Source organism: Cryptomeria japonica, chromosome 10 (assembly GCF_030272615.1).
Source record: "Cryptomeria japonica chromosome 10, Sugi_1.0, whole genome shotgun sequence".
NCBI lineage: Eukaryota > Viridiplantae > Streptophyta > Pinopsida > Cupressales > Cupressaceae > Cryptomeria > Cryptomeria japonica.
Window position 1 is genome coordinate 308784819 of NC_081414.1, and position 14514 is coordinate 308799332.

Here is a 14514-nt window from a genome sequence, read left to right on the forward strand (position 1 = left end):
TAGATCAGGGTGTAGCTTTTTAAGAGATTTGGACATGTGTCTCTCTTTTACTTCTCCACTATTTAGAAGTTCTTAACAGTGCTTTTCATTACTCTGAACTACAGGCTTATAAATCTATTGGTGATGTACTTGTTAACTACTCATATTTTATTATTTGTTCACTTCCTGCTAAAGTTTTCTCATTCTATCCTTTCATAATCTCACTTTGGAGCATGCATCGCATCCCCTAATCAATGTTGGGCCTCAGGTTAAATTGATAAGTACTTTGGATAACTTTTAAATCAACTTCCAAGAACCCTCCGCTCTCTGTTAAATTAAGCTAAGCACATGTGTTTACATAATTTTCATGGGATATCGGTCTGCGAGAGAAATCCAACTTTAAACTTCATAGACTTGTGTTTGTATCTTACCCTTCTCTTCCCCGCAAACCTTGAGACGTTAACTTTCGAACAATACTTCTATTGTAGATTAAAATGCCAGTGAAAAACTTGGACTTTTTCTATTTACTTAACTCCCGATAGAAAATCACTTTATTCCACTTTCCAATATTATCCCTTTTAAATGTTACTTGTCTTTATAATCCTCAATTAGCAAAATTTTGGTGGGTCCCCATTTTGTAACATAAATGGGGCATGTTGCATTTACACACAACAAAGAGATCCATTACCTTGAATAAATTTATCTAAGGATGTTAATATCATAGTTAAATTTCATTATAGAATAAATTATCTTGGAAACACAAGAAAAAAATGAAGAAATGTTAATTTGCATTTATGATACACCTTCAAAGTGGATAGCGCTTTTGCACAAGGCAAACTAGAAAACTTACCCCATAGTAGTAGTTCATTTCCAATAAGCATTACTTCAAGAAAATTTAAATACATCTCTTGAAAACATTTGAGTTTCTTATACCTTTTAGTATACTTCACTTAGTTCAAAATTTTAAAGAATAAAAAAGATTTATCTTCCAAGAAAATCTGTTTAGAATCTTAGTTTTCTTCTCAAACAATTTATGTACTTCGAGCAACATGAAATTGATGTTTAGTCAAAATTCTCTTAATCATGTAGTTGAGTATTTGATTGATTTTAAAAAGGTTATATTTAATAGTATTTCTCTTTCAAGAAATAATAATCTCCTAGTAGATGCTTTGTTACTTCATTCTCAAGCAAGTGTTTTTTTTTAATAGAATTAGAATCTTAGTTTAATTTTCAAAGCATTAATTTCTTGCATGAAATAGTTTCATTTTCATAATTATTTTAGAATAATGTTATTTAAGCTTTCATTAAATTATAGTTGAATTTCTTAGTTAGACAACTAAAAAAGAGGAGTTGAAACCTAAAACCTTAGTAGCGTTCGCTATCTATGATGCCTCTAGGTCATGCTTACAGGTAATGTCGTTGTGTTGAACTACTGCACTTAATGCCTAATAAGGCTACAACAATGATTTACGTGGCATCATCCCTATAAATCACCAGGGATAAATAAGGGTCATCTGGAAGTTAAAATCCAAGGGGTGGGTAATCTCCCTTGGATTGATAATCTAAAAAAAGAAATTTAAATGAACCAATATCTGCTTAGTTAAACCTTAGAAAAACCCAATAGGATTTGGTTGTGTGATGTTTTTGTAATTTATTTATCTTGATGATTTTAGCAAATGATAATGGGTCTATTAGCACCTCACAAAAATCAGTTGGTTTTCCTACATAAAGTTTTGAACTTTGGTAATTTCCCCACTACTGTCCATATAGACCTTCCTCACCATTGTCTCATTATCCTTCATTGCCCCCATAATTAATAATTGAAATTATTCTCCCGCTACCGTCTATACATTTGAATTAGATAAATTCAAGACATTAAGTTCCTTGTCAAGCATAATTCATTGCATTTTCTAGCCTAAATTCCCATATCATGATGTAAATCAACCATTAACAGACTTATACAAAGTCCTTATCCTTAATTCATTATTACCCTACCCCTCTAAAAATTCCCATTTATTATTCTATAAACCATCCTAAGGTTGAATTCTTAGTTTTCTCTATTTCGTGGGGTTTATTCACTAAGATGTTAACCATTCCGTGAAACAATGACAAAATAAACAATATCTCTATTTCGCAGGGTTATAATTCTATTATATTAAACACTTAGTGAAATGGCAAAAAGGGGGCATAAGACACATCAAGTATTACCATTTTGCCAGAATAAAATCTCACTAAATAAAGTATATCATGAAATAGTGAAGAAGGAAGTAAGATGTATGCAGATTTTGCTATTTCGCAGGTCTCATGACACATCATATTGAGATATCCATGAAACAATAATTTAAGGTTCCAACGATGTATTATGACATCGCCATTTCATGGGTCCCACAACTTCTTATATTTGGAAAGTAGTGAAATGGTGATGAAAAAAAGAAAGCTCATATGGTGTTTAGAAGGTTGCAATTTGGTGATAGCTTAATAAAGTATTGCTATATCATGGGGAGGACATGAATGACAAGAAAGTATGTTTCACGTGTTGCTTCTCGAATCAACAGATTCTAAGTTCTAAAGAAATAGCCATTGACTTGTCAACAAACTCAAAATGAGACTTGGCCATCGAAAAAGACTCAATTGAAAATTATTGTCTTCTGCACTTCAGGTTCTGCAAAAACCTAGGTGGGTTTCCCTATACAATGTTCAAATAATTCTCAACCTTTTAGGCTTATGACAGTGTGGAACTTCTCAATAAAAATATACCAGGGAAATACAAATAAACTTTTAGTTATGGCTCTAACCTCAGTTCATTTCATTCTTGTGTAGATTGAGAATGATTCTAAACTAACAATTACTCCTAATGCAGAAAAATAAAAGGCAGAAATATAAAAAGTGGAATAAGAATGATCCAGGATGGGTAATATGAGCAGTTCTTATCCTATGGGAAACATAGCCTATCTGCAAGTTAATAACAAACAACACTTTGACATCTCATCATTACAACAATATTCCAAATATCCCTTGCTTGACATAAAATATTTAAGGGATTTCTCTTGATTTCCTCATGCCTCCTAATAGATATGCTACAATGTTCTTTGAAAAAAATTTAATTCATTCACTCAAAATGAAATTGATCAAGAAAACATACATTCCCTTCTTAAGAGAAGACAAATCATAGCATCATTAACACTAGAATTCATATAACATGAACACATAAGAGTGGGAACAAACTGAAAGTGATCTATTTTATTGATTTTCAAAACATATGAGATACATCACTTGAGAATTGCTTAGAAAAAATTAGAGGAAAGATGAACTCTTCTTCTATTACTCTAACTCCTAATACATACTACCACTAATTTCAAATCCTTTCCTACTTGGCCTTGATTTCCCTTTTATAGAACAAAGAAGCAAAAACAAGCTTCAGGCCTAGTAGGAAACTTTTTTAAATTCTATTTCCTACAAGCTATATCATTCCCTAGGGCACTTTTACAATGCATATTTCAAAAACTCTAGGCATCATAAATGAAGGCAACAAAGATAAAAAATTATGGAGGCTGAGGCTTTAGGTTTGATGTGACTGCTACAAAGATGCTCAACTGCAATATCTTTTGTTGAAGTCAATCTATACTTCAACTCTGGCTTTGTCAGGTATGTTGGGGGCTAATAAGTGAAGAATGAGTGCTCAAATCTCCCCATCCAAAAATGGAAACCTGTCCAAAAATATAGGAGGTGCAACATTGGAAAAGACAATGACTAATCATCCTCCTCAAGTTGATCCTCTTCCAGGGAACAATACTTTTTGTGTCATATGTCTATTTCATCAACTGGCTAGGCAAGTATCTTCAAGCCTTTTAGCTTACTAATTTCCTCTTTTGTCCTATGAGATGGCACAGTTGCGGCCTCCATGGTGAACTTATGGTACATTGAATCAACCTCCATAATTTTTTTAATAATTAAATGATATGAATCACTTTGGGAAGAGTCCTTGGCCAATGAATTCAAAACTGCACTAATCGCCTCCCGAAATCCATGCTTTCACATGTCTAAATCCTTGATTTGTCCTTCTATTGTCAAAATAGGGGGGATATCACACTTTTGAAGGCCTTTGAATAATTCCATCCTTCCACCCAATGTTTTCTTTTCCTCCTCAATGTAGGGGAGTTCCTTATTCAATAAATTGTAGTTCCTCCATGTTGTCCCCACAATTTCGGGTGTAGTTGACACATTTTTTACTGCCAAAATAATTTCTTTTAATGTCTGACCCTTAGGCATCCAAGTAATCCTAATAGTCTAAAAGGAAAAAAGAATTTAATCCAATTGGCTAAGGAGATGTGACATCAAATTATAAGAGGTATGCACCTCACTTAATTTTTCAATAACCTTAGTAGAGACCTGCAAAATTGTTGACCTTCTTATTTCAAAATAATTTTTTTCTTCTTCCTCCTTTACCTTTTGAAGGTCTTCCTTTAATTTCTCAAAAAAATTTGGCTTGGGTCCTGCCAAGGTTCCAATATCTCTCTTGGCCATCTCCATAGTTAATCTCACATTTTTTATGAATAACTTAATGTGATCATGTGTGAGGGCCACATGCATGTTACTCAAAACTTCATGTCTTTTCTCATCTTCCTCTGCTACCAGCTTTGCAAAATGTGTAGCATGATAAGTAATTGTTGCTGCTTCAATAGATGAGGTATCAGCTAGGGTCTTGATTATTGTATCTCCAACCTTTTTCTCAACCTCGTATAACACAACTGGATTGTTAGTTCTAGGATCCCTTGACCAAAGTGCAAAATATTTTATACTTGGATTAATCCTTGACCCATGCTCACCAAATTCTTGAGCATATATTGGGTCCCTTTACCTCATAACCTGATCCGGCAAGAAAATATTTTCTAAGTCCCACCCCGGGATAAGCATTATATGACTTTTGACTACCAATTCCCTTCCCTCTTTGGGGGTACACTTAATACTGTCCTTATCAAAATTATGGAGCTCCTCCTCAGATAGATCCTTTAGTTTATCCCTCATCCAAAATGATTTAAATTTAGGATTGTTGACAAAAGCATCATCTACCATGAATTGCATTGAAGCAATTATTCTTTCATCTCTTGCCTAGGGGAATGGTGCTTCAGATGAGAGACCTATCAAGGTCTACAAGCACCTCTATTGCTTCATCATCTTGGAAAGTGTCCCTTGTTGGAGAGGGTGGCCTGACACTTTCATCAAATTTGGGCTCAATGACTTCCACAAGGTCAGAGAGCTTTTCTTTTCATTAGTGACTATATATACCACTACATAGAGGAAAATTCAAGGAATTTCTATATGTCCTCCCATGGGGTATATGCTTGTGTTGTCAAGGAAAACATCCAAGGTCTAAACGTTGTAGGTATTCTTGGTACAACAAGAGGTATGAGTCTGGTATATGCTTACTACCGTCAACTTGAGAGAGACAAATCCATGCTACATTACAAGGAGGTTAATGATTATTTCGAAGGGAGAGTTGGAGAAAGAGTTCCAAAAGAAGTATGAAATGTGATCCAAAATTTTGGAGGTTGGTATATTCAATTTCCTACCTAGTCCTTGTTAGGTCCTGGGAAGGACAACTGAGAGGGGGGGGTGAATCAGTTGTCAACCTATTATCAATAAATTGTAATCCAAATGCAAGTTATTCCAGTTTAAACTTAATGTCGATAAACCAAACTTAAGTTCCGGTAAAACAGATTAATAGTTATAGCAATATCGGTATAACTTAATGCATGAAACATAAAGAGAAACAACATACATAACACATAACACAAATATTTTGATGTGGAAACCCGATAAGGGAAAAACCATGGTGGGAAACCTTACCCACAATTAGATGATACTACTACAGATAATATTTGTATACAAATGGGGTCTGCACATGTAGAAAGGCTAACTACCTAGAGCTCACTACTCAATCACAAAATAGGAGTCACACTGACTACACAATTGGACGGTTAAATCCAATGATACTGTACTGCTCAAAATAGCATCTCCAATGCTGGATTCAGTACCAGTTAAGCTCTGAACATGAGTGTCAAAACACCTTCATAACCTTCCTTCAATCTTCAAATAATGTCTGTGTGATTTGCACAAGGATCTTCTTATTTTTGCTCTTCAATATTTGAATACACTCATACCATAACCATATACCCTGATCTTCAATAAGATCTTACAATCATTTATACAAAACCTAAGACCAAATGTATACGTCGGCTCACTAAATATATTACATTTAAATTAATTACAAATAAGTCTTGATGCGATATCAGCTCAATATATTTACCACAATATCCAATTAATAAACAATCTCCATAACGTGTCATGCTGATCTGGAGTATCGGTCCATAACGTAGACCTATCTATCAGTAAAGGTAAATTTGTCAACCCAATTAGACCAATAAGAAAAACATTAAAACCAAACTTCCAATCCATGTCTTCGACATAACCAAATGATCTCCAAGTTATCATTGATGTCGGTGAACAATATAACCTATTGGTGAACAAATACCAGTGACTGTGCATAAGCCACTAACCATACCCATTAACATAATGTAAACCTCCAAAAGGACAAGTATTGACATCAATGACAAAACCAATTCAACACATGGAAAAGTCATCCATAATACCAATAGTCCTATTTGAGGGCATGGGGGTTTTCAGGACAACCTTTTAAACTGCCAAGGTAACCTTCCATCTAGGCATGATTGTTGGCATTATTGTCATTGATGCCAAGGAATTTCATGAGGTTGCAGAGACACAATCAATAGTGTGCATAACATGAAGACATGGGAAGTGCATAACACGTAGTTTATGCACTCATGCATGTAATTGCACATAACACAAAGTGTTATGCTACAGGGCCTCAGTTGAGTTCATTAATTCCACGTGTTAGTAGTAGTCTGGAGTTACGTGTTGGTGAGGTGTACATGTAAGCCCTCTCTGGTGCATTGGTTGTCACACTCAACAATTGGCAAGGAAGTATTTTGTGTTTTACCAAGTTCCAAGTTGGGTATTGTGAGTCATGATTTCCATGTAGCAGCAGTTGGTTGGTTCACGTGTATCTATGGGTCCCGTGATGTTTTCACATGAAGGAAAGAGACTGTGTGGGATAACACTTAAGCGGAGAAAAGGCCATCCACAACTACCCTATAACATTGGAAAGAAAGATGCATTTTTCATGTGGGATAAAAGTTTAATAGAGATTCAAGACCCCCTGCTATCCCATGGCGTAATGGACAAGATGTGTGTGACCATGCAGGATAACAATGACAAAGGCCCATTGAGTTCCCCCTCGCTATCCCACATCACTCATGACAAAAGTGAATTGGTCTTGTGGGATTAGAAATTGATGGATGTTTAGAAGCTCCCCTCTATCTCACATCATCAAAATGTGAGAAGTGATGGTCATGCGAGGCAATACAAGGAGAAGTGAGATATCTATCTCACTATCCTGCAATGCTAAGTAGGATGAGATGATGGTCATGTGGGGTAACATGATGATAGCGGTAAATGGTTCCCACTATCTTTCACCATTCAAGATGGGAGTGTGATGGTTGTGTGAGATAAGATAGTAAAGAGAAACAAGGATCCTGCTATCCCACATCATGCAGAGGGATGGATAGAGGAACCTGTGAGCTAAATGAGAACAAAGAGAACAATGAAGTCTCTTATCCTGCATGGGTTAAGAGGTCATGTTGAGAGTCATGTGAGATAACGAAAGTAATGGGAGACTAGTCCCCTGCTATCCCACAATGCCAAATACCATTGGACAAAACTCATGTGGGGCAAGATCAATTGAATAAATAGTGCATCCCACCAGACCGCATGGGTAAAGAGAGCTTGTAAATGATGATGTGGGATAAGGAAAAGAAAGAATGACTTAGCCCGATTGGAGCCGATTGTCCATGTGGCAATTGACCAAAATTGACCTGGTGAGTTGGATGTCAATTAAGAAGACTTTTGATGACATTTGTGCATGCTAATAGGTACAAGGGTTTTATGTGGAGGATGACCAACCTTGACCGGGTGATCTAGACAAAGAATATGAAGACATGAGGATCCTTGATGGACAAAGAATGAATCAGATATGCAGAAGTTGGTGATGTTGGAGGTAGTTTTCAATCTTTTCAGGGTAGGTCGACAAAGGATGGAGAATGCATTAATGGTGTCCAAGCTGCAGGTTGGTTGTGTGGATCAAGGAAGGATTCTTGATCCTTTTGGGTAGAGAAAGATTACTAAACTTAGTAATCTAAGTACAAAGAATGATCTGAAGAAAATTAGGATGCATTTACTATAGGCAAAAAATTTGAGATCATATTTAAGACAAAGAATAAAATTTCCAAAGTTACAGATCTCCAAGACAACTGACTTGAATAAAATATTCAAGTTTGTAGTAGAAGTAATCTCTGATGTGTATAGAGTCAAATTCAATCAAGTAGAAGATTTGATGAGATTTGACATTGGTTGGTGTAGCTGTCAAGATAGAGATTGAATTGGAAAATATATATATCTCAACAAGTCGACTGTAGGTGAGTGTTGAGAGAGAGAGAGTGTTGATGCTGAGAGAAAACAAATGAAATCTGCAGAAGTAGAAAGGGCAAGAAAAAAAAAGTATTCTGGAAGGCGAAGTTATAGCCAAGAGAAGAAGATAACCAGACAGAGGAAGAAGAAGAAATGGATGAAGATTTTCAGTAAGAAGAGAAAGTCATTCTCATGATATGAGAAATTTGTAAGTATTACAAAACTCAATTGTAACAAGGTTTTTTCATTGCATTGTAAACTTGATCAAACACTATAAATCTCGGAGTGGGTTCACAGAGAAAGAGTAGGTGCTCCTTGAGTTGGTGCCCTAAAAGTTCAAGGTTGGTGCTCCTTGGGTTAGTGCCCTAAACATTGTAAATTGTTATTTCACTATGAGGCTAGATAGGAGTAGTATACTCCAATAGCTATTCTCACCAAGGTTTTTCCCACATTGGGTTTTCCTCATATATTTTGTGCTGTGGTTTGTTTTGTGTGTGTATGTTCTTAATTAAATTGCATTCTCAGTACTTGCAAACATAGTTAAAACTTTTAAAGTACACTGATTCACCCCCCTCTCAATGTCCATTTGTGTTCTTCAATGGTGAACGAAGTTTTGTAGACAAATGGTAGAATTTCATGATAATTATCTAAGTTCTCATAGGAAATTGGGTTTTAAGTTTCCTGTAAAAATGGGTGACTTAATATGTGGGTCACTACAAAATGCTAAGAAGACAGAAGAAGATTTACTAGCTAGACATTTATAGTATTTTCAATATGAAAGATAAGTTTATGATCCTTTGGGCAAGATAGGAGCTTATATCGCCAAAAAGGTCAAAAACATCCCTGACATGGAGGACTATTGGATAGACTATAAGGATGAGAATGGAGTATGGAATAATAAATACTACCAAATATTAACATTGAGTCAAGTAAAAAGGCTAGGACTAGTTAAAATAGGGATAAAAGTGCCCCTTGAGATAGTTGATGATGATGAGGAAAATGTGAGGTTAGATTATGTATCAGATAATGTGGAAAAAAGGCTTATAATTGAACCCAGACCTAATGAGCCCAAGTTAGTATCATTGGAGTGAGTAAATCATCTAGTTCTAGAAGCAACTAGAAGGTGGTTAGCTGAATATAAGGCGAACATAGTTAAGCAGGGCAAGAAGATCACTATTAGAGGAAAGAGGAAAAAGAAGGATACAAAAGAAAAAGCAGATTTCTTAGTACATAAAAGGAGAATTGATATGACTAAGATAATAGAACTTGATACTATGATGATGGAAAATATAAACCAATATGGGGTTGAGGTGGTCACCACTGATGTAGACTTGAATCAGATAGCAAGAAGTAAGATGGCAAAACCTTAGGATCAGAGCAGTAGGAATGTACAAGCATCAACATTTGGAGAAGTTAGAGAGGGAAGGACATATCAAGAGAAAATATTACATGCCATTCTTATAAATGTCTGCCAATCTACAACTCACTTATTTACCTCCCCACCATCTGTGAATAACACCTTGGGTGCTATAATAGGGATGCTTGGCATAGGTGGAGAAGAAACGGATCTAGGGTTTTATAATGATTTAAATCAACTGCTCAAAAAGTATTGCAAAGATAATTTTGAGGAATGGAGGAAGAAGATGAAACAAGGGAATGTCCCACAAAAAATACCTGAAATACCCACTAGAGAAAAAGCAACCACAAGCCAAAGCATGGTGGAAATTTGGTGAACTTAGAAATGGATTATATGGAGTTAGAAGGAGAAAAGATCAAAGAACAAAACACATTGTCTTCAAATGAAGATCCACCCACAAAAGAAAGAGAAAGGATGAGTGAGAATATCATACTTAGCCAAAATAATCCAAATGTACATGTGGGAGGAAATGAAGAAATGTGGGCCTCAGAAGGAAAAGGAAAGATGATTGAAGGTGAAAAAGAAGAAAATGAAGATCAAAATGAAAAAGTGTTGGAAATTCCATAGCAAGAAATGCAAGAATTGTTGTAGAACCTTCAAGGAAGGAAAGGTGATGATGATATGATGTTAGACAATCCATTGAATATAGAAGACATCAGAATAAATCCAAAAATTGGAATAGAAAGTCTCAAGGTAGGAACATCTTAGAATAATCTGATGGAGAACCCCGAAATAAATAAAAAAGAGAATACAACTCATAAAAGGACTCAGGAAGGTGTGTGAGAAGAAGAAGGAAGAAGCAACACACCACATAAAAGAAAGTTCATAGTGAGCATAGAAAGTGGGAATATCCCCAATTGGTTAAAACAAAAGAATTCACCCAAAGAGCAGATAGAAGTGGTTCCTTTAGATTTCAACAGTTTGTTAACCAAAGTTCCAAGTGCAAAGAAAAGGAAGAAGGCTAAGGTAAGGTATGTTACTCGCCTAAATGCAGAAGGAGAAGAAGAGTTACATATTTTTGAGCCTATAGTGGACAAGGGTGAAGAAGAGTTAATGGAACATGATTATCAGATAACCATTGTGCAATTGGGTAAACCCTCAAGATTCAAAGGCCCAAGAATTAGTTGAGAAGGGATAGCCATCATGGAATATAGACTAAGAAAAGATTAAAGGAAGTTGAAGGAACAAAAGGCACGAATAGAGAAATTAGTACAATTCATAAAATGCATTACTCAAAAGGGAGATATTATGTAGAAGATCCCAACTCATCCAGTATTGATGTCACAAGAAGAAGCGGAAGCCATGAACACTTTGAAACACAAGCCATAAATGGTGGATAAGTGGATCGAGGAAGTACTAGCTCATGCTAAGTATTCATTAGAAGTAGCTATGGCTAGATACCTTGCATGGAATAAGTTGATCAAAATAATAGCCCGTACTCATAATAAGTATGTGGAGATGTTGAAATGAATAGAGATGGAAAGGATCAACCTACAAGTGATAGGAGATATGACTCCAAATGAAGTTGTAGAGAAGGGAATAATGACTACAAAACAATTGTCTGAAATTAGAATGTGGGTTGCAATCAATGCATGGTAAGTGGATAGATTGCGGGATGGTATAGACAAGCTATAGAAACTAAGGAACGAATCAACAAACATTCAAGGAAAAAAAACAAAATACAATATTTATACAAATATTGATGGAAAGTTTAATCTAAGATGTGGTTAAATTAGGTGAAGAGGGAGTGCTCGAGGAGTTTGAGGATATGTGGGACCAGAGGTTTTCAGATCCAAATAGGTATGATAGCTCATGAATTTTAAGAAATATGGGGCAGGTTCAAAGTCTAATAAGAGATTATGATGAGAAAGTTACTCTAGAAGAGAAAGATGCAGAGCCTTTGAGGGTCATGTGTCGTGTGAAATAACATAATTTATCTGTAGTGGAGGAATCAAAAAGAAAAAGAGCAACCCAAGCATTAATAAATATCCAAAAGTATTTAACACGGGAAAAGGAGGCTCAAGAATCCAATGTTGAAAATCTCGTTGACCAAGTCCAAGGCTGAGGCTGAGTTGGTGTAGTGTCATAAAATTGTGACCCTAGCAATTTTAACCACATTTGAAGTCCTCACCTTGGTGACAACATCTTCCTTACCAACTGAGACTTCTCTCTGGATTTTCAACTTGAACCTCTCCTTGTTTAAGCCTTGTTTCTACCTTTAGACCCTGTCCAGACCCCAAGATAGGGAAAGATAGGGGCGTGGCGCCCCTGTCCCCCCCCCCCCTTAGGGTGGCCCCAAGATAGGTCCCTCCAGTCCTATCTGCATTTCAGGATTCTAAATCCCCTCGATGTAAGCCTTTGGTGAGATGAATTAATCTTCCGAGGCATGTATAAAAGGGGAGTTGGTCCTCTCATTTGCATAGACAAGATATACATGAAATTCAAGTGAAACGTCTTCATCAAGCATTTAAGTCTTCAAGTATCCATCAAGTCTTCTTCTTCATGTGTCTTCTTGATTCATCCATTGGAGAAAAATTACAACATTCATTTGCAAACATGTGTGTGTTAGGGTTTTGTCACGTTACATGCCATTTCATGAAACACTTATGATTACATTCAAGAAGCAAAGCAATGATCATCAACAAATTGCAGATCTACAAGGTATACATTTCCATTATTTACATTTAAGTATTTGCAATTAATTTCTTTCAAGGTTGATTCCTCAACTAGGGTTTCACTAAGGAAAACCCCTATCCGCAACCCTTCTTCTCTTCTTTTATGTGTGTAGGTTGCAGGTGTGCAACTGTAATTGCAAGTTTGGGCTTCATTTGCAGAGACGAAAAAACCCTTTTCATTTCGCGGATTTTTTGGAGGACTGTGTGCACTTTCAACACTGTCCCAATGACTTTCTCTAAATTTGCAGGGTAGATCCGTATCAGTCTAAATATATTAGATCCAAAGTTACAGTGTGATCCTCAACTGCTCATTTCACCCATTTTATCTCTCCTTTTTGCATAGTCAACAAGTCAACCCTTCTACTTACAAAAGAGGGAAAATTACATTCTAACACTTGCAATCCACTTAGAATTCACATCTTTGTTTCCCTTGGATTTTGATCTAGTGGATTCAACCCCTCTTTTGAATGTAAAGTATCTCCTAAGTAAAAATCATCCTAGTGATTTCCTTTCTCTCTCCTAGGTGGGGAATCATTAGGGTTCAATTTTCCACTTTACATTTTGTTGAACTTGACGTCCTACATCTTAATTCTGATTTCTTATTTGTTAGATCTAAATAATTGCAATTTGAACTTTAAAATTTCATTTCCAAGTTTGATCTTTTTGCAAAATTTAGAGGATAATTTCATAAAAACCCTAATTTTTCATTTTGAGGAAATTAAGCTTGTGAAGTATAGCATTTTGGTTGCTTGTTTCAGATCTGATTTCTATTTCAAAATTGAAATTCAAATCTGTCTTTTCATGCTGAAAATTAAGTGGTTAAACAACAAAACCCTAATTTTTAAAATCCTTTTATTTTTGACCTTTGACTGCCAATTTGACCGATCTAGACATCTCCAAATCAGCTGTGTTTTTGGATTCTGAATCATAATATCTATCATCCCTGAACATTTCAAAAAAAGTTGGTTGGACCATGTGCACTTTGAACATGGTCCCTAGATTTTTCTTGAAATTTTGGGAGTCGAAATTGATTGTATTTTTTTGCTTAAATCCAGAAAATTGGCTGATTTTATCAATTTTTTAACATCCTAATATCGAAAACAAATTCAAAATTGTATGTTTGATTTTCATGCAATTTACAAAAAATCTAGATTTGAAATTGAATTTGTGCAAAACTTGGATCTTACTTCAATTTTCAGATTTATCATTGTTGTTAGACTTGTCTTCTTGCCTAAAATTCAAATTTTCAATTTCCCTCCTTTTCCCAAAATTCAAAATTTCAAAATTCAGTGGTTAGGTCCTAAAACCCTAATTTTTAAATTTAATTGGATTTTATGCAAATTTCAATCAATCTCAACCAATTTCAATCTTCTAAATATTATTTAAGGTGGCCTTATTCATTAGGTTTGACCTTTTCCAAAATTACAATTCAATTACTTATCTTTTTCAAAACCCTAATAGGGTCCTATTTCAACATTCAAACATTAATTTCACCTATCTAGAGATCGTAAAATCAATCGATTTTTTCGAATTAGCTCTCAAATCATCGTAGCTTTCATCCTTAAAAATTTCCAAAAAATTTGGGAGGACCATGTGCACTTTCAACATCCTGGCTTTTTTCCCAAAATTTCGAGAGATTGTTATGACTATATCCATTTGCTTAAATTCAAAAAATTGGTTTATTTTGTCGAATTTTGATCCCTCTAAAATAAAAAACAATCTCCATGTTCAACATTCCAATTTTCAAGATATATTTTAAAATTAAGTGGTTAATTAAGAAAAGCCCTAATTTTAAATTTCAAAATTCAATTTAACAACTTTCAAATTTTAAATTAAGAGGTTTTTCAATAGGCCCTAATTTTAATCTCTTTTGGATAATTTTAAAATTAAGAGGTTATT